This window comes from Castor canadensis, chromosome 6, assembly GCF_047511655.1.
Source record: "Castor canadensis chromosome 6, mCasCan1.hap1v2, whole genome shotgun sequence".
NCBI classification, from domain to species: Eukaryota; Metazoa; Chordata; class Mammalia; order Rodentia; family Castoridae; genus Castor; species Castor canadensis.
The window spans coordinates 162,327,118-162,349,432 of record NC_133391.1 but is presented as its reverse complement, the minus strand read 5'-3'; the positions used below and the strand labels follow the sequence as shown (position 1 = coordinate 162,349,432).

The following is a 22,315-nucleotide window of genomic DNA, read 5'->3' as shown; positions in this document are numbered from 1 at the left end:
TTACCTGAAAGCATTTTTTGAACTGATAAGAAAATATAATATACATTATACTAAAAATATTTTCATACCTTAGTGTCTATCATTGATTCAAAATTGGTATAAAGCTAGATAGACTTGCCAGCATTTGTGCTTTTAGGTGTTCACCAGACTGACTTGAAAATCTATGTGGACACAAAAGCCTGTGTGACTGCTATTGTGGTTCTAATCACTCTAAACTGGGCAGGGGTGGGGGTCCAGCCATCAAGATGTCTGTCAAAATGTGAATGGAAAAGCAAACTTATCTACGTTCATACAAAGGAATACTGTGCAGAAATACATCGTAAAGCTGTGTGGAGACACAGATGAATCTTAAAGGAGAAACTGCTGAGACTTCCTGTGTGATTTTACTTGTATGATATCTGGAAAAGAAAAAAGAAACAAAGAAAGTGAAGGCAAATGGCTACCAGTGGTGAGAGTGATGATGGGGTAATTAGGTAAAGCACGGGTATTTTTTTAAGGCCACAGAATGGTTGTGCTTAAGGAAATATACAGAAGTACATGAATATTTCACCTCTCTCCAGTCAGAATGGTTATTATCAAAAACATGAACAACAAATGCTGGCAGGGATTCTAGGAAGGAGGCAATACCACTCCTGGCATATATCCAAAGGAATGTAAATCAGGTTACAATAGAGCCACTTGCACACACATGATTATTGCAGAACTATTTTCAATAGCCAAGCTATGGAAACAGCTCAAATGCCCCACAACTGTCAGATGAAGAACATACGGCATATACACACTATGGAGTACTATTCAGCCATAAAGAAGAATGAAATTATGTTGTTTCATAAATGAATGGAACTGGTATTGATTTTTCTTTTTATTCATTTGTTTATTGGCAGTACTGGAGTTTGAACTCAGGTCCTGGCACTTCATAGGTACTCTATCACTTGAGCCATGCTCCCAGGCATGTTTTGCTGTAGTTGTTTTTAAGATCAGGACTTGTGTTTTTACCTGGAGCCAGCCTTGGACTGAGATCCTGCTACCTATGCCTCCTGAATTGCTGGGGTTACTGATGCTTAACACCTTCCCTAGCTTATTTGTTGAGATGTGGTCTTGCTAACTCTTTTGCTTGGGCTGGCTTCTGCAATCTTCCTGATCTCTGCTTCCTGATTAACTAGGATTACAAGCATAAGACACTGTACTAGCCTGTTTTTTTTTCTTTTCATTAACTCCTCACCTTTCCTAGTTTGTGCCAGACTTTCTACTTCCTTTCTATTAATATATAATAATTGCATATATTTACGAATATGGTATGAGATTTAGGGTAATGAGTATCTCTATGTCCTTTCATTTCACCATGCTTGGAGCTCCCATTTCTAGTTTTTCATAACATAACAGGTATTGTAAACTGTATTGTGTTCTTGTGCTATAGAGTACTAGAGCTTATTACCTCTGTCTTGCTTATTTTGGTGCCTGTTATCCATCCTCCTTTTACTCCTTCCTCCACTACTGCCTTTTCTAGCATCTAACAGTCACTGTTCCACACAGAGAGACTTTCTCTTAGCTTCTACATATAAAAGACAACACGCACCATTTGTTTTTTTGGGTCTGGCTTATAATGTCCTATGGTTTCCCTGATAGTGGCTTTTAATAGCATTCTCCAATAAAGGAAATCAGGTCTTCTTGTAAAAATGGCCAATGCTAAAGCTGGTTCAGGAATACCCTTGATGAGCTTGGCACATCTTCTATTGTTAGAAACAAAAGAAGTGCTTAAAAAATGGTGGGATGTCAAAGAGATATAGATGACAGCTGAAAGAGCTTCCGATTGAAAAAGCTTTAAGTAATGTGGTACTAGATTATAACTCAAAGTATAAGCATCCCTGAATCCATACTGATGCAAATAGATAACCGAATAAAAATGAGGAAGAATAGACAAGTGTACCACACAAATCATTGTAAATAATCTGTGTAGATACTTTCTCTCAGGAGATGGAGAATTATTTACAAATCATTGTAAATAATCTGTGTAGATACTTTCTCTCAGGAGATGGAGAATAACCACTCTGCTCATGTGCATGGGAGAGGGGTCATACTTTCTCAACCTGCTTTTGAACCATGCAGAATGGGAAAGGGAAGTGGTAACTAACTTGTCACTGGAGAAGCATTGCAATCCCCACCTTAAACAAATGACAAAGATTGTTAGTATCAGTGATAAGTCAGGTTGTTAGCATGTGTTCTTAGCATGCTTATGTCGAGCATCGTATTTCACTTCTGTGATTTCTTCCTTAAAACACATAACCCCAGTGTAGCCACAAGAAAAACCTCAGCCAAACTCAAATTGGAGGAGATGGTACAAAATGCCAGCCAGTAAACCTCAAAACTGTCAAGCTCATAAAAATGTAAAGTTCAATAAAATGTCACAGCTAAGAGGAGTCTTAGGAGGTATAATTGCTAAATGTAATGTGAGATCCTGAAAGGATTCTAGACTGCAAAAGAACACTAGGGAAAATTAAGAAATCTGAAAAGCATAGGTTTTACTTAGTAATCATATGACATGGATAATGATACAGATAGTTGCTCAGAAATCATTCTGAGTTGCTTGGTGCCTGGGGACATGTGAGCAGGGGTGGAGGGTATGTAGATATCTGGGGTGAGAAGAGAAAGGATGGAGGAACTAGATAGGAGTTCCTTTATAGGAAAGAGTCTAGCTTGTGCCAGATGGGTGTTGTAAAATCACTTGGGGAATGAGTCAGCTGTAAGAATGTAAAACCGTTGCACAATTCAGACAGTCTCCATTTGTGGATGATTAAGGGACCATCATGCAAATATTTGATTCTTTGGAGTTTGGCTTTCCATCACTTTGCAATGCTGGAGAATTTTAAATTCCTACAGCTGATGATTAATGCAAAAAGCTTAAGTAAAGAGAACACCCTTTAAAACTGGGTTATGAAAGTTTGAGAGTATAAGGATTGTTGAAGTGAGAGAATACAGAATTTTTGAAAAATGAGAATTAGGGAATGATAAATTGGAAACAACAAATGGGCTTGGTTGGCTAAAATAGGCCAAGCAAGCCTGGAGTGACACTAGGGGAAGCCAATCAAATTTGAATGTTGGGGAATCAGTAGATAGAGGGGGTGGTTTGATGTGAAAATGGACATTAGTGAGGCTTTGATGTTTTAACATTGTGTTTGGAAGTGTTATATTTAATTTAATCATCACAGAAATTTTAAGTGATTTTTCCTCAGGGAATAAGTCCCTTCTTATATTTTGCTATTCTCTGTGGCACTTTCATTGCATGCAAAGTGGTAATTCTGGAGTCTATGAAGGTCAATCAATTTTGATTCATCTGTTAGGAGGTGATAGATGCAATGTCACATTTATCCTGTTAGGTTGCCAACAGGCTAAATAACTAACCAATTATGATGAATGAACACTATTTTGAGAGGTAATAAATGAACTAATTAATGCAGTATTAGATTATAATTCAAAGTATAAATAAACATTCACAAGTCCGTATGAACACAAAGAAATAATTGAGTAAGTAACCACACACATATTCTATATGTAAATTTTTCATGATCTCAAATTTTACATATAAAATATCTCACTTCAAATGAAATTTTCAGGGTTTCTGATTAGCTAAAGACCGCTTTGTCATTTTGGATGGTAGTCTCTAAAATGGTCCCAGTGATTCTACCTCTTTGTATTCATGTCTTTGAGTAATTCTCTTGCTGTAAGTGTGTTGTAACTGATGACCAACTTTTACAAACAATGTGGCAAAAGTGATGGATGGCACTTTGTAGATGGAATTATAAACTGTGACTTTCCTCTGTTTGTCTCTGTCTTTATCCCTTCCTCACCTTCACCTTTTGCTCTAGAGGAAGCTAGTTGTGCTGTTTTCAGTAGGTTTAGAGAGGCATATGGACCAGAACCTGAGGCTTGCCAACAGCTATGTAAGCGAGCTTGGAGGTGTATCTTCTCCTCACGTGATGATATGCCTGACACCATGCCTGACTTCCTGACAGCAGTCTCATGAGAGGTCATGTACCAGAGGACCCTGGCTAAGCTGTGCTAGGGGCCTGACCACAGACTGTGATATAATAAATGATTGTGTTCTAAGTTGATAAATTTTGAATAATTTGTTATTCAGTATTGTATAACTAATCCAGATATATGACATTTTAAGGAAGGTGGCATTGGGGTTTGAACTCAGGGCCTTGCTCTTGCTAAGCAGGCATTCTAGCACTTGAACCTGCCCTTTTGCTTTAGTTATTTTTTAAATAGGGTCTTGTGTTTTTCCTGAGCTGGTCTGGACCATGATTTTCCTATTTCCACCTCCCTTGTAGCTGGGATCACAAGTGTGCACCACTGTACCAGGCTTGTTAATTGAGGAGGAATCTTGCTAACTTTTTGTCCAGACTAGACTCAAGCTCTGTTCCTCCCAATCTCTGTCTCTCAAGTGGCTAGAATTTCAGGTGTGAGCCACTGAGCCCAACAATCATTTCTATATATGACTCTTTTATTACATTAAGGTCAAGTTGCCAGAAGTGTTTTTGCTTTTAACATTGAAATTTTGTGAAAACACCTTTGTCTTGGTTGAATGCAATTTTTTCTGTTAGTAGTAGTTTTGAAATAGATACAGCAGTGCTATTTCTCTCACTTTTTCAGAATACCAAACAGTATGTACTATATTTCAAAGAAAATTCCTTAACAGCTTCTCAAACAAAAACATTTTCACTTAATCCACCCTTCAGCACACTTGCCAATCATTAATAGTAAAAAAGTGTTACTTTAAAGACAAAATAGGACAAAAATGTTTGATCTTATCTTTGGGTTACTCTTAGGTGTATCAACATCTTAACTCTACAAGAAGAACCAGATTTTTCCACATTTTTTGCTAATGGAACAGAAAAGAAGAAATAAATAGTTCCAGAGAAAGAAGAATGTGACCATTATCAAAACTCAGAAGGGGAAATAAAAATCCAATAGATTCTAAGATAGTTTGTCCACGTGGAATTTGTCTGGTTCCTCATTCATATCATGTTCATAACTGCTTCCTCTTTGGGACTCTCTTTCCTATACAAATGTGGCCCGTTTGCTGTACGGATTCTTTTTATTCCCTGTGCTAATGTTCCCCATATGCACAATGAGACTTCACACATCTTCACACTCGGGTTGCCTCTTTTGGCATGTGCTCTGTTTGCCTGCCATATGTAACTATACTTTTAACATTTCCAAACCCAATTTAAAGTTTGAAACGTATCCTTCCTTGCACTTTGTATTTTTATACCTCTGGAACTTGGCAAAAGTTTTCTCTATCAAAATCTGAGAGATCTCTCTCTCTTTCTCTCTCTCTCTAGCAGTCTTGTCTTTAATTATTATTTTTTATTGTTGTTCTGGGTGGGGGTAAAATGTGGCATTTACAAAGGTTCTTATACTGTATCAAATGTATGATACTTGAATTCACCCCCTCCACTGTTCATCCCTCCTCCCCTAATTCTTGGAACAGTTTCAACAGACATCATTTTTGCATTTACATACATGTGTATGCATTGTTTGCACCAGTAATCATCTTCATACCTCTTTCCCACCATCTCTCCCTTCCCAAAGGTGGCACTCCCCTCTAACCTGTTCTTCCCTCATGTTCTGTTCTTTGATTTTGTAGAAGAAAAAACATATAAGATAAAAAGAGAAGCATGGAGCTTTTCCTATTTTTTTCTGTCTAGTTAATTTCAAAGAAACATTGCCTTCTACTTTTTATGACATTTGGCCCAAATCTGGGTTCAGAGAAGCAAAAATATAGCAGCATATCAGAAAAATTCCTCTGTTGTTCTATGGTGGTAATTCTAATAGACAGGTGGGTGTCTTTGTGGGTGACTGGGTTAGATCAGAAAGTTCTCTATTAAGCTTTTTGTGTGGGCAGCCTCCCTGGGCTGAAGAAAGATACATCAACAAGTGACTAATGTAGGAACAGCCACCATGGTGATGAAGGTGTGTCACAGGTGAGCTCTGATTTAATTTATAAGTTATAAAACTACTTGGAGTGTTTACTCCAAAAGTAAAATTGTGTTTCCTAATTTATCTGTTGTCCCTTTATGCATATAAGCATACTGCCCTTCAAAACTTGTATTATTCATATGTCACAGGCCAGGGCAAATTCTTATGCAATTATTTCAGACTGACTCTTCTGCCCCTCCTCCATGACTTCTTCATTTTGTAAGATTTAGGTCAAGTTTCACTCCCTTCACAGATCCCTCACTGATTACAGCCAGTTTGATCTCAGCTTCTCTAATCTCTCAAAGTATTAATTGACTTTCTCATTTTAGCTCTTAATTATATACTTTTATGCAGCCTGGAATACTCTTACTTCTCTCCAATGCCTGAAAACCACAAACTTGTTATTAAGGACTCCTGGTAGCCATCGTGGCCTCACTGAAATGATCCCTGATCGTTCCCATCCTCTGCCATAGAAGGACCACCAAGAGAGTAGGTGTCCCTTCCCTTGACCATGCTCTCATAGCATCACCTGTGTGCAAGAAAAGAGCATCTATCCCTCTGTTTGGTGACATATCCACCTTCTCTGCCTCCCCATTGCAGAGCAAGCTCCTTTCCAGCTCATCATGTCCACCTCTGCCTCATTGACACCTAGTTCTGCAAAATATCAGGAAAATTAAAGCAGCTCAACACATATTTGATGAAATAGTAAATGAATGAACACAAAAGAATGAATGAGCAAATGAATTTAAAAGAATTATTTTGCAATTATGTGCATCAAATGATTACTAATGCATATAAATCAATGATTATATGGATCAAAAATTATATATGAATGAATTAATTAATCACTATGTTTGTCAATTTAGGGACATCAAGTTAAACATATTAGCTTAATGGTTTGTGCACATTTATTCCTTGATTAATAAATAAAGAAAAAAATGAACGCATTAGATATCTTGAGACCTCTTATTTAACTGCAAGGAGAGCTTTTATTCAAATCTTACATATTTTTAACAAAATGCTTTCTATTAGAAAGAAGTTAGAATTAGAAGAAATTACTGGGAAGTAAAAACACCAATAAATTTAGTATTTCCAGGGCACTTGGAATTTTTTTGCATGTTTTTCATGTAGGCATTAAAATGTTTTCCTCTTTTGTATGCTATCACTAGAATGGCTGCAAAATATTCAACAAAATAGACTGTCCCAGTACAAACTAGTGAAATCCACCAGCCAAAGACTGAAAACACATCTGACTGAAGTGAAATGAGGTTTATTTAGCTTGTTGCAGTGTAGGAAGAATATTAGCAGTGGAGGCCTTGCTAGGAGGATTTGGGGCAATGCTTTTGAAAGGAGTTGGTTAGTGCTGGGTTGTTCTTGTATGGCTTAAACAGGGGAGGGTGTCATTTCTGAATTGGATGCTGTCAGAAGGCAAGGGTAAGGGAGGTGGTGGGGGGAAGGGGGGAGAAATGACCCAAACAATGTATGCACATATGAATAAAATAAAAATTAAAAAAAAAAAGGAAGGCAAGGCCAGTTTGTGGACTTTCCCTTTTGGAATTGTTCTCTAGGAGTGAACGGGTCAGAGCAGTGTGGCATGATCTCTGGTAAGGAAGCACCAGTTCCTTGGGTTCCACTGAAGAGGGCACTGTTCCTTTGTTTGGTGGTTCCCGAGTGACCTTGACTCTGTCTTGCTCCAGACATGGTCACAGGTACACATCACTTGATTTTGTTAGTACTTTCTGTGTGTCTTTATCACAGCCTATATCAGACTGCCAGCTGCCAAGACCATTTTTTTACCTTCTGAATTATCTATTTTGTTGCATCACTTTTTTCATTCTTTTCAGTTCTGTGATATAATATGTTGAGCACTATTGTAAATATACTTTTTTCTTTTAAAAAAAGTAGCAACCAACCTAGAGATGGCTATTTTTATCAAATATGTGATCATTTCTCTTTTTCTCTCCCACTGCCATGTTTTCCTGCCAAATCACCATATACCAGTTTAAACTATCACCAATAATATATGAGCACATTTATTATGATTGTGAATTGCATATTTGAAAATTTATTATTTAATAAATGAAAATGAAATCTAGTTTTTAACTTAATTAACATATGCTTATTTGGAAGGGTATTTTTAACGTGTTTTTTGGGTTGAAATGTATTCATTTTAATGTATTTGCTCAGGTTCTTAATCAACTGAGGCCTTGTGTTTCTTATTGAGTCCATATTAGCTCTTCAAGTAATAAGTGTAAAATACTTTTTATATCTTACTCTAAAAATAGCTTTTAGTTTTTTATACATGAATGGAAGCTAAAAATGCATAGTAAAGATTAGAACAGTGCCCAGAGAGTAGGGCAGAATGGTGGAGGATTACAGAAGTTGGAGAAATGGTACCAAAATGCAGTTAAATAGGATGAAGTGCCTGTAGCATAGCAGTCTATCAATTTTTTAAAGTATGCATCAATTTATTAGAAACTTCAAAATAACTAGAAGAAAGATTTTTGAAGCTTCCCAACACAAAGAAAGTCTGTGTTTGAGGAGGTGAGACTGCTAACTACCCTGACTTGGTCATTACACATTGTACACCTGTGCCAATGATCATACTCTATACTCCATATATATAAACGTCATCTGTCAACTAAAAAGGAAAAAGTTTTATTTAGCACATTAAATGTTTATATAGTTCAGAAGGTTGATGTTTTCCCTTTGTGTCTACTATGCCCTTCTTATTTTCATACATCCTGAATCAAGCTGAGGCTTAATTCTACTATGAATTTTCACTACTTAATCTATCTGAAATTCTTTTGGGGTGTGGTGAGAAACACAACTCTAAAATATCACTATTTTAGATATTATTATTCTACTCAATTTCTCAAGAGATATCTTGTTCACTTTTTAGATTGCTACATCTTTGGGTAGACTTGAGTATAGCTATTCATATGAAAAGTGAATATTTGATTTTTTAGAAATGGTATTTTACTGGACAAGAATCTTAATTTCTTCAGTGAAAACTATCAGCTGTTCACAAAAATCACAATGCATATTGTGAATAGATAAGCACAAAATAAATTACGATGAACATATAGCAAAACGGTAAGGTGAAATTTTTGAGTTGCATGATTCTCTATAAAATTAGTACAGTTAAATTTCCAAAATGCGACATCTCTGATTTGCTTTAAAGAGCAAAGTTTGTGTTAATTTGTAACTCAACAATAGTCATATGTTATTCTTCTATTTTCCCAAATATTTTTGGTTGAGAATTCATTTGATGAACAAAGGCATCTTACTGAAAGATAATTCAATAATGTTTGTAACTGGATTTTGTTTAATGTAATCTTGCTTCAAGTCGCAGTGATTAAGCTGTAATTACTAAGTTTATTCTCATAAAAATCTATTTGATGACATAATCCATATGTAAATTAGTCTGTAAGTATAAATACAGGTTTATACATTAAGCATATATATTTAAAATCTATAATGTTTTCATAAATATAAACAACTGAGTCACCTCTGATTTTGAATGCTAAACTGCACCACGATTCCCACCTTTGAATGTGACGTGCTTTATTCATTTGTGACAGTCTTGTTACATCATTCAGTGCTGCAGCTAGCAATGCAACCATTATGACTCAATATTTTCCATGTGATTATTTCTGAAGTCTCTTAAAGAGCATTTTCTAAGGCAATTTTAATATGATTGTATGGTAAAAAATATAAATTAACTCAATTTCAAGGACTTTTAAGAAATGTAGCTTTGAATTGCAGATAATTTTTATTGCCACTTTTATCAGAGGCATAAAATATAATTTCCTTTTTTAATTAAAGATAAAGTTTTTAATGTTGCAATCTAGGAAAAAATTATACTGCAACAGGGTAGTGTTTTTTCTTCCTTGTTGTCTTCTATTTTTTGGCATAAAGAAGGGAGGAAAGCAATCAACACTCCCTCTCCCATATGCTTCAACTTTTATATCTGTTTTGTCATTATCCATTCTGTTAAGATTATGATTAATAAAAGCTTTCCAGAATTTCAAATATCTTGAAAAGTAGCCAATGTCTGCTCTTTGGAGGCTACACTGAAAACAACAATAAAAACAAGATGATGCAGGCGTTTGAAGTCTTTAGAGAACCATCACTGTGATCTTTGTACCACTGCTTGGGAAAGAAGACAACATTTCACATTTCTGGCATCGTTAATGACAACACAGCAACTGAAAGAAAGCATGAATTTCTGGGAGTAGCATTAGGATGCAGGACTCCTGCTGGGCGCACCAGTTCCTTGCTCTGCACAGCTGCCTTCTCAGCTGGGGGTTTGAAATCAGCACTGTGAGAAAAGACAGAAATGACCATGATGCATGTTTCTCCATTGAAGAAAAAGGTAATGTTCAATTAATGCTTCAGCCTTCTGGTTTCTAACTGACTTATTCTTATCTGTTGTTTGCTGTCTGTTTTGCTTTTGATTTCTGTTTTTTTTTTAATGATTCCTTTTCATTGAATGGAATAAAATGCCCGAACTAAAAATGTCTTTGTGTTTGCACTTATGGGAGAAGGAGATTGCACTTCTCGTGGCTTTACTGAAATCAATAAGCTGTATATAGATGCAATATTCACAGGATATTAACAAGGCTCACACTCACCTAGATAAGCTTGAATGTAACATAATAAAAATACCAAAATTGAAAGAGTAGAACCTATGTTAAAAGTGTTTTTGCTATAAATACAGTAAATGACTTGTTAAAAATTCATATATCTACCTTATCTGCTGTTCTGTTGTAAAATTCTGCCTACCACGTTCTTAATGGTGAGCTGTACTTTAAAGATGACTTTAATAATAAAAACTGTTATTTTCAATATAGAAATTTAAAATTTTTCCAGCCATAAAAGTCACATTATCTTTATTTTGATTGTTAAAATTTTACTTGAATTGTATAGATAAGGTATTTAAAAGAATGATTTTATAGACTTTTTCTTCATAGGGTTATTTGATTCTGCTTCTTACAGAAAACCTACTAGGGTTCAAAAGAATATCTTTTTATTCTCTTTAGGAATAATTCATTTTATTTACCTAGAATGCTCTGAAAAAAAATACTTCATGATGTCTGTGTGAATGTGTGTTTGTGTGAGTATGTGTTCAACTCTGACTTGGGTCTTATGAATTTTCTCTGAGATTTTCTCTAGCCTTCTGATTGGAAAACTGGACGAATACTCTTGAACTTGAATACCAGTCTTAGGAATGAAGGTTCATGTTCATGGGGAACCTGCCAATTTAGTTGTATTTTAATAGTTTGAATTAAATATTGATGGCCATCACATTTATTATGTGTTGGGTTCTGGGCTTGGCACGTAGCCAAAACCTAAGCACGTGGTTCTTACTTTCAGGATATTCAGAGTCTAATTTTTTTTGATCAATGAGCTCTTTTCTGAAGAATGATCTGATGTTTAATTCTTTTGGAGTACAAACCCATGTTGCAGTAGAGTTTTGCAGAATTCATTGATTTCTACTTCAAAGTGCAATAATCTTTGGCTAATAGACCCTTGGTATATGACAGATTAATGTTACTTACTCAGGCAGTAATTATTTGTTGAATGACTCTTTCATGAGTGCCTATTGTAAACACTAGGAATATAGCAGTAAGCAAGACACTCAGAGCCTCTGCCCTCATACATCTTATATTCTAGCAGCAAACCAGATAAAAAGAGGTAGTATACCATTTAATACTTGTTTTCTGGAGGACAATGGACAAAGATACCCTAGACAATGAAGCTGCTGACTGATACTATTGTAATTCATATTGGCTTCCATATTGTGTGACACTGACCTGAAGGAAATGAAAAAATCTTCTACAAATATTTGTAGGCACTATCAGAATAGTTGGAAGTGATTTTAAAGTCAAACAACAAATAGCTTAACTGTATAGTCCTTTCAACTTCTGTTGTAAGAAAAGTATGCATAAATTATTTACATTATTCATACTGCACAGAGATTTTGAATTTTGAACATTCAAAAATGGTTTAGACTGTCTTAGCAATAGTTTACTTGATGCTTTGCCTTGACTTGTAGATTGGTAAAACCTACTGGTTCTTAATGTTTGCCCAAAGTGCAACACATTCGCTGTTGGTCTGTCTTGACTACTAGTGACACTGTCTACTAAGCAAGCATGCTTCTGATATTCCACCACGGAATAACTGGGAAATAGTTATATGTGGTTTCATGTAATCTCTCTCATTTAAAATACTTTATTTTCCTATTTTAAGAATGCAGTGAAATAAATTTCCCTAGTTTAACTCTTTAACCTTTTCATGGTTTCTGTCTTGAGTTCTATTTTCTCTCTTTCTCCTTCTTTCTCTCTCTTCCTCTCTCTCTCTATATATATAATCATCTATTATCTTTCTATTTATATCTATCTTGTATCTTCCCTCTACCATCTGTCTATATACCATTGATATATCTGTCTATCATCTGTCTTCAAATAGACATATAATCATTTTAGTTCTTTCTCAGGTTTTTCAAATACATTTCTTCATTATAGCTCTGCTATAACAGTTTTTTTTTTAAAGAAAAACCTGAGTTCTCATGTTCCGTTGTAGTAAAAGTAGCATATGCTTAGTTATGGACAATGATACATGAGTGTCAACTTGCTAAAAGCTCTTTAAGGATTTGTCTTCACCTGCTACATGAGCCTGGCATAAGACACTACTTGATTTCAGGACTGGCGTGACGCTCCCTTCTTTCTTGAAGGTACATTGGGATGTTGAGAATGACTGCACCCATCTTGTAAGTACGATGAGGGATACATGAGAGATTCCAAGAGGATTTCAGAAATCTAAGCAGCCCCAATGTGATCAAGCCATTGAATTGATGCTTGTTGCCTCTAACAAGAATAATCCTTTAAAGATTAATTAAAATTGTGCATATTTATGAGATACAATATGATATTTTCATGCATGTAAGTCATAAAAATGATTCAATATTCATGAAGCTACTCAATGCTATATTCTGTTATTTTTGGTTAACTGCATTCTTTTTAAAAATTTTTTTAACAGTACTGGGGCTTGAACTCAGGGCCTACACCTTAGATCCACTCTGGCATCACTCCTTTTTGTGAAGGATTTTTTCAAGATAGAGTCTTGCATACTATTTCCCCAGGCTGGCTTCGAACTGCAATCCTCCTGATCTCTGCCTTCTGAGTAGCTAGGGTTTCAGGCGTGAGCCACTGGTACTCGGCTTGAGAGCATCCTTGATTGGTGCTGTGTATCTAAATGCACAAACAATTTGTTAGAGATTGATGAGAGTTGAACATTATGCTATAATACAAAACACTTAATAATGAAGGTAAAATGCAAACCTTATGTCAAAGAAACTTAGGATGAACATTGTGTGTGGCAAACAAAGAAGAATCAATAAATTTTCTGATATTAGTCCAAGGTTTATAACTAACTGGCATACATGTGTTTCTTACTCTTTCTTGGTGTTTATTTTCTTATATAAAGTAAGGAATTCCAGTCTTAGGTTCATTCTGTACCTAAATTTCCAAATTTATTAGAAATGTGTTTTGCATCCATGGATTTATACTACCTGTTGAATGATATTTCAACATTTGTAGTCCATGGATACTTTGAATATGAAGGAAGTCATTGTGCTTTTCCTGTTCATGCTTGGATTCTGCTTGCTCTACACTGAAAAAGCAAGGCTGTGAGTTTGAGCTTTTTGATATACCATTCTCTGGCTTAAAACATAATTTATTTATTTACTTATATAAACATAATATTGGGAGGCATTCTCTCAGGAAGAATCCATCCAAAACTCCCTGTAAAAAATTTCAAAAAATTTAAAGAAAATTATGTAGAAGCTATATAGAGAAAAAAAGTCCATGAATACAGATGTTTGACTGATGCACTAAGTTTTCTAGGCCTTTTGTGACTTGACTGTTGTCATGAAATTGTATAAAATTGTTATTAAGAAGTTTCATCAATAGCAAGAAAATAATAATTTCAAACTGTTCTTGGGAGGCAAAAATCCCAACAAAATGTTATATTTTAAAAAGAATATAAACACATGTGAATTAAAGGGAGATTTGATTATAAAAACATTAATTTCAAGGTCTATTGCGTTTTTCCATTTCATCTTGCAATTATATACAGCTATGTGTGCTATCTTCTTTTGGTTGATTCAACAAGCCTATTTTTTTGCCATGATATATTCCTTAATTTCCATCTGTAATGTGGGTAATGTTCGAAACTGAGATGTGCAAAGAAGCCATCACTGTAAATAGAAAATAAGTAAAACAGAGACGATATAGAAAGCAGATAGATGATAGAATACACGAAATTCATAACAGAAAGTAAAAGGGTGTGTGTGTGTGTGTGTGTACATGGGTACATGTATGGGGTAATTAGGGAGGGAGAATAAAAAAGGTGTGAACACACAGATTGTGTGTCCTCTTCCTGAGATGAGGAAAGTCTTTGCTTATACTTGCCATTACCTCTTCTTTTCCAGAGTAATGTGTGGTCCACGATCTGGAGAGCCAATTAGTACTTTAAAATGAGAGGTCCTTGCTTCTTTTGAAGCCACAGAGCATCTCTGGGTGATAGCTGAGTGCAAAATAAATACAGATACATTTTTTCTACTGCTGGAAGCAGTCCTCCCGGTTGCCAAGGAAACATCTTCACTCTGTAAGGGTCACCTTTGGAAACAATTGTAAGATTTCAAGAGCAGATCAATAGAGAAAAGCCAAGACCTCAACTTTCTAACTAATGTCTCCTACTTTAAATGTCATTTTCAACAAACACTTGCTTATGTAATTACTATGTAGCAGGGAGTAGCAAAGCAAAATGAATGTGTAATAAATTGAGCCAAGTATTTTCCAAGCTCTGTTCTTGGAAGCCTGTGAATTTTAGTGGAGATGGATTGAGTGGGGGAATATTGTAGGATAAGTAGCTGGAGGGACTGACATCTAGGTTTAAAAAAAGAAGCTGCATTTGTGACTCCATTTGAAAGAGTTCAACTAATCTTTCATTGCACTTTGTCTAAATTTTGGAGATTCTTATTATAATATCTGAAAATAAATTTTCCTATATTAATATTGTGCAGATTTTGTCAATAAGGCAAAATTTCATTCATTAATCTGTTAATTTATTCTTTTTTACTGAATGTGAACTCTATTTAAAAAATTTTTTTTCCTTTGTTATCGTGCTGGGGGTGGGTACTGTTGTGGCATTTACAAATGTTCTTACAATGTATCAAATACATCATACTTGGATTCACTCCCTGCACCATTCTCCTTTATTCCCCCTCCCCCGATTCCTGGAAGTTTCAACAGCTGTCATTTTTGCATTTATATACATGTGTACACAGTATTTGTACCATATTCACCTCCCTACACCCTTTCCCCAACACCCCCTCCCCACTGATGCCGCTCCCCCAGGACCTGTTGCACCCTCCTGTTCTCCGATTTTGTAGAAGAAAAAAGAGAAAAGAAAAAAAAGAGAGAGAAAACTGGCATTTTTGCTTGTTTGAGATAAGCTACACAGGGAGTTTCCTTGTGATATTACCATATATATATGTATTATAACCCCAACTGGTTTTCATACTATGTGCCTGGCAGTACTATGGGGATGAAAAGTAAATAGAACACAGTCCTTATTATTAAAGCCAGGGAGACTCAATCTGAAGAAAAAAAAGCAGATATGGAAACAAATAGTGACACTTTGCGAGGACACCAAGTGGTCTCCTTGTCATCTAAAGCAACAAGTCTTTCTGGAGAGGAGAGAAAAGGCTTTCTTGGGGAAAATATGTCTGGTCTTAGCCTTGCAAGATGGACTAGCATTGAGCATAGAGTCCACTCCTGGGAGGGTGTCCTAAGACAGAGACAACAGCAAATGTTAGGGGTAAATGTGAAGAGCAGATTACATTGGGATTCTACTGTCTGAGGCTCAAGATGTGTTGACGAATATGTGTGGAGATGAAAGTCCTTATGTCTTATGAAATCAACATGCTGCTGGTTTTCCAGACTTCTATATTTATAATTAATGGAATTATTTAGTGCTAGAATAAGTAGAGATTTAACTAGATTGATATTATTTCACATTCTTTTTTCTTTGCGATTCCCAAATTAGCCACGAATACCTTTGTGCTTTCAGATGGCTCACAGAATTGGGATTTCTATGATTGTTGTCACCTATGATTGCAAAATCTAGCAACAAACTTTAAAACCCAGGTGATCTTTGACTTATTGAAAGATCAACGATGAGATTTTATAACAGAGTTTAGGGTGATCTGCATTTTATTTTTTTCCTTTAGTGCTGAGCTGGGTGGGGTAAAATTGTGGCATTGACAAAGGCCTTACGATATATCAAATATATCACATGTGAGTGCACCCACCCGCCACTCTTCTTTGTATCTCCCTTCCCTGATTCCTGGAATAGTTTCAACAGATATTATTTTTGTATTTACATACATGAGCACACATTTTTTGCATTTTCAAAGTAACCAGTAGAATTAAATTGTTGGTATCAAATCATTTCATGATGTGGCATACACAATTTTTTTTTTGAATCAGGAAATTCAGAAGTGACAAATGCAGACAGCTTCCTGTTTACAAAAATGTTATGAGATGCTCTGAAATATATCTTGCTAATTCTTCCTCTATAAGGGACAAGAATGATACTTTGTATACAAGAAAGTGTTCCAGAGCTAAGGCTTTTTGGCATCATCTAGGTTAGCCACCTGTTCTAGCCTGCATTCGCTGAATAAATTAGATGCTCTTGGGAGAGTGTATGCAACTGACTGGTCTGCCTTGTTACCAAGGCAACCATTTTTCTCTGCTTCATGACTCTAAAAGGGTTCATAACCCAGTAGTGCTCCTCTGGGCCAGAATAGGAGAGCATTTTTTCTTTCTTTCTATTTCTTGGTCAAGATGATGAGTTAATAGATATTGATCATATTTGTTTATTCATATAGCACATTTTACAAGTGTTTGAGAAATTTAAGTGCAAATCTTAAAGGCACCTAATAGCTAAATGGAGGGATATGAATAATAATGAATAAAAATGGAAATAATATTTTCAATATCAAATATTTCCAAAAAGTGAAAATATTTTCAAAGAGGAGTTTATTTGAGACATGTAAAAACACAGATTCTCTGAATTCAGTGCAAAAGACAGTGAATGAAGAGCTATTTTCACAAATTAATCCAGCTATTATCTCTATCAGGCTTTTCTCACTCTGCAGAGACAATGGGACAAGAAAGGGCAATGATTTAGCTTTATTAGATATATCAAACCATGAATTCAGGACTAAGTGATAATTTTCTGAATTGCCAAAGGGCAAATGGAGTTGTAAAGAGGTGGCTGACCCCAACTATGACAACACTATCAGAAATCCATGCACATTTTCATCCTCAAATGACGTTTGGACACCAGCATAATATTTGTCTTCTACTTTGTAATACATAGTTGTATTTCCTTCCCTCTTCTGTATGATGTCCTTTTAAATAAAATCTTCTTGTTATTAAAAGAATTAAAAGGCCTCTCAAATGGGTAAATTTCTCAGTTACCTTATGCCAGAAATTTTACATGTTTCTACTTGTTTATGTCAACTCGATGAGGAGGGTATCATTTATCCTGTTTTACAATTGACTAGAATGAGGCCAAGGGTAGTAGGGTTGGTATTCAGGTTGTGTTCTTGTTCCTTCCAAAACAAATTTTCTTCCCAATGCTATGGAAAGTTCTGTAACAATGTTAATGACATATGTCCTTTCTATGCATTAAAATATCAGGGAGAAAAAATAGACAAATGAAATCTTGAAATATTGAAAATAAGCTTCTAAGAGGGATCTTGTTCTATTATTTTTTTTACAGGTAGAAAGCAACTCCAAGTTTTTCTAAATTCACTGTAGTACGCAGCTTTTACATATTCATTATGATGAATGACTTCATCATACAAGGCAATAGCTTTGACACATTTGATTATCTTTCTATAAATACTAGAGAAATTTATTTAAATTATACTTTTTACTCTCATTTGTTCTTGTTTGTAACCGAGGAAGAGCATTTAATCTGCAGATGCACATAGGATATCTGGGAGAGATTAGGCTCATGTGTTGCAGTGGACAAACCTTAGTGCAATTGGATTTACCCTGATTTTCTACTGATTTCACTTGGATTTTCTAATTTTCTATGGATTTTAATTCTGCATTCTGAGTTTTCAAAGGTGGAGTGGTATTTTCTTTTGTTTTTGGTACTGGGGTCTGAACTCAGGGCAGGTGCTATACCACTTGAGTCACTTTGCGAGCCATTTTTGTGTCAGTTATTTTTGAGATATGGTTTCAATTCACTATCCTCCTCTTTGTGCTTTCCTGTGTAGCTAAGATGAAAGACAGTGCCACTGTTCCTAGCTTTTTATTGTTTGAGATGGGGTCTTGTAAACTTTTTGGCCAGTCACAGTCTTCCTAATCTCTACCTCCTGCGTATCTAGGATTTCAGGTTTGAGCCACTGTGTGCAATTGGAATTGGTATTTTCAAATAAACAGTTCTTTGATAGGTAGGAGAAATTTTTAACATATGACCATGCCTTGAACAGCCAGTTTTTTTTTTAAGTATGGCTTTTAGTGTCTAAAAGCACAAATCTTACTTCATGTGAAAGAAAAGGGATCTCATTTCTTAGCTGAGCACATTGTGATTGATTCTGGCTTTGGTTAAAGATTAACAGGACACTAGATGATCATAAATATGCAGAGAAACACGGACATATTATTTTCCCAGAACACAGAGATTTGGCAGAAGGAGAAAATGCATATTTTATTTTTACAAGGAAGATGAATTTGCCTTTCTGTCCCTGTTTCCAGCATCAGTTTAATGTTTGAAAGTTACTCAGAAGAACATGGCAATTATTTGCAATCCAAAAAATAATGTTATACAAGGAAATCTATTTGCATTTATAGAAGCACTTTTACTTCAACAGATTTTCTTTTGCACTTCTGTTCCACAGTTATTCAGATTAGATTAAAATACTACATTTGTGCTAAAAAGAATGTTCTATATCCCTCGTTCATTTTGTGTGCTTTCAGTAAACATTTCTGGTTTTCCCTGTGCCAGGTACTCTGCCAAGTGCTGGGCACTCAGAGGTGACCAGGAAGTCCCTCTTCTCCATGAGCTCAGCTTAAGGGGAAGGTTTACAAGGCAGTCAGCAGAATGTAACTTCCCTGTTACTATCTCATTTCATCTTCTCTTCTCAGTTCTGCTTTTCTTCTCTGACTATGCTGTTAATTTGAACATGACCTTTCCCTGGATGATTTTGATTTGTTTTGATTTTTAAACTACTTAACAACTAGTCTCACTAAGATTGATTCATTTCTTCTAATACTGTTTTTTGTTTTTGTTCTTTTTTTCTTTGTAGTGCTGGGTATTGAACCAAGAGCCTTACAAAGGTTCGGCATGTGCTCTATCACTCAGTTACACATTCAGTCCTAGCACTACATTTTAATTACTGCTGGAAACCAAACTTTTGAATTTTGACCTATTTATTAACTCCATGTGGCAGGGTGTATAGGAAACATTTCTTTCCAAGAGTTTCACAGGGCAGGAATTTGCAGGTTTTCTTGAAACACACTTGCTCTCAATCAAATGCTACTGCTTACAGGTGTCAATCTATCTCTGTTGAATATTCTGTAATACCTATAATTGAGTTACATGTTGCCAACTAGAGGTCAAAAACACTGAGCTGGAGAGTAGTTAGTGTGCAGTCATGAAAGTCAGCAGGTACCTTCATCCAAATTTGGAAGTCAATACATTTCAGGGGTGAGGATTTATTTTAAATCTAAATCTTAAGCTCCACTCTTCACAGAAAAGGCATTGTTTTGAACATGTTGATTTGCAACCTGCTTTGTTTCATCTAAATAATTTGGACACCTTTCAATGTACTTAAGTCACAAAGGATATTTAATGATGGATGATGAACGAATTCAGACCAAGAAGGAAAGCAACCAATAATGTCTGGACAGGTGAGAAGCAGCCACTCACCAGGACATGTATGATGCACTCAGCTCTTATTACATTTGCCTCTGATTACCGCTGTCTATTAATGCTTAAGGGAGAAGGTGGGTCTAGGTTGGGTTACATGTCTCTACACTTGATTTAATCAATCACGGCCAAAGAGACTGGTGGAATTGGCCACCAGGAGAATCATTACCAGTGTTCCAGCCACCCAGCTGTGTCCTGCAGATACTGTGATCTTATCTCATTTCCTCAAGGGATCCAGTTCCCAGATAATTGTGGCTGGCTGGCACACCATCTTCATTTCTTGTCTCAAGTCTGAGATCTCTCATAGAACATCATTTTCTCTTTTTAAAAATTATACTGGCCATAAATTAACTCACTAATTTCTTTCCTTCTCTTTCTTTTTACATATAGGTAATATCTTAACTTCCTTAAGTTTTCATTGATCTTTATTTTTCTTGAAACTTATTCTTACACATAACCTGATTATTTGTCCTGTGAAGAGCTCCTGGTTAATTTCCAGTGGCTATCAAGTGAGTCCTTGACAAAATGAATCACAAAAGCAGAAGGAAAAAAAAATTATGGTGAAATAAGGAGTATAGTACTTTTGGACAACTTTTTAAAATTGTTGTGCTGGGTGGGGGTACATTATGGCATTTGCAAAAGATCTTACAATATACCAAATATATCAGACTTGAACTCACTCCGCCACTATTCTTCATCCCCCTCTCCCTCCATTCCTGGAATACTTTCAACAGGTCTCATTTTTCCATTTACATACATGTGTACACAGTATTTGCATATTCACCCTCCTTCCCCATTTCCCCACCTCCTCCCATTCTCATTGGTATCAACCCCCAAGGCAGGACAAAGAGAAATATGTTTATGTGGATAGCTGAACATGGAAAGGGAAAAAGACTCATGGAGAATTTGAAATAAGGAAGATCCTATGAAGAATTTTAAATAGAGGAATGGCATTAGTAGCTGTATACATCAGGGAAAAAGTTAACTTGGCATAAGAACTGGAGATTATTTAAAGATTATTAAAACTATAATAATGAGACCATTAAAATTATTAAAAAGGGTAAGAAAGAGTAATAGGGGGTGAATATGATCAAAGTACTTTATATGCACTATGGAAATATCACAATAAAACCCTTTTGTGCAATTAACATAGGCTAATGAAATAATCTAAAGAATAATCTAAATAATAATCTAAAGAATAGGTCAAAATCAAGTAGTGGCAGTGGAGGTAGAGAGTGGAGCATAGATAAGTGAAATGTTTAGTAATCCCATTTTATAGGACTCTGTGGAGTGGTGGGTGGAAGTTGGGGTTGACTCTGAAAGCTGTTGTATTATGAGATATTGAAGATTCATTGTCAAAAAAAAAATGAAGACTATTGTATTTCATGATTCCTGCCTTCTTCCACTGGCAGACACCTGGAAACCTGCAGTTTCACTTCTGTATTGAAGATTCAATCATACTACACTTTTTATGCCATTCCTCCTTACTTTTTCACTAGCATGTGAGTTATTTAAGGACACAGAATCTTTGTAAATAATCTTAGTATTCACCACACTTTCATCCTGCCAGAGGATTTATTTAGGATTCAAAAGGTATCAAATGAATTAACTTTTGAATATGACTCATGCTTCCCAGGAGGAATGCAGACATGGCAAAGGTATAATAAATTTCTAAGCTTTTTTCCATTTTATTGCCACCAAACTTATTCAGACCAATTCTATTTTCATGCATCTCAAAACTTTCCTAAGCAATGCAGGAAGACTAAAGTGCTAGTCTTGTTTGTGAGTCCTCATGCCATAAATTTGTTTCCTGTCCAAAGAGTTCAACACTATTTAGACCGCATCTCTGTTCAATAGTGTCATTCTGTCTTTTATCTTGGGAATGTTCTGATTCTCTGGTCCTGGTCATGTCATATTCTAATGTTGACACATTCCTTTGTTTAGAAGATTTTGTTTCTTTCTCCATTTGAGACAGCCTTACTCAGGGCACTACTTGGTAGTATGCTGTTTGGAATGTTGTCTGGGAATGTCATCAAAAAGTGTGGTTCACACCCAGACCCTCCTGTGCAATCAAAGTTTTGGGTCATTTTCAAAACAAGAAGGTCAGGATGAGCTCTATCCTTCTGATTATGTCATCGCCTTTGGACTAGATCTATTCCAATTTGAGCTAAGGATAGATTCATATTGGGATCCACAGCTGTGAGGAGTTGGTTTACTTTTCTCTTTATGCATCTGATGGTACAAACTCCAAGAAATATTTATACTTAAGGTAATTTCCTTGTCTTGAGTCAAATAACAGTTATGGACTGTTAGA

At 35.6% G+C, this 22,315-nt stretch overlaps 1 long non-coding RNA gene across 1 annotated transcript in view; it reads left to right on the top strand.

Moving 5' to 3' along the window:
* Nucleotides 1-9,819: 9,819 nt before the first annotated feature.
* The window catches only part of LOC141424226 (uncharacterized), a 42,700-nt gene continuing 30,204 nt past the window's right edge, over nt 9,820-22,315 (top strand). The window contains exon 1 of the long non-coding RNA XR_012449211.1: nt 9,820-10,360. This is a non-coding gene — a long non-coding RNA (uncharacterized lncRNA). The remainder of the gene's footprint in view (nt 10,361-22,315) is intronic.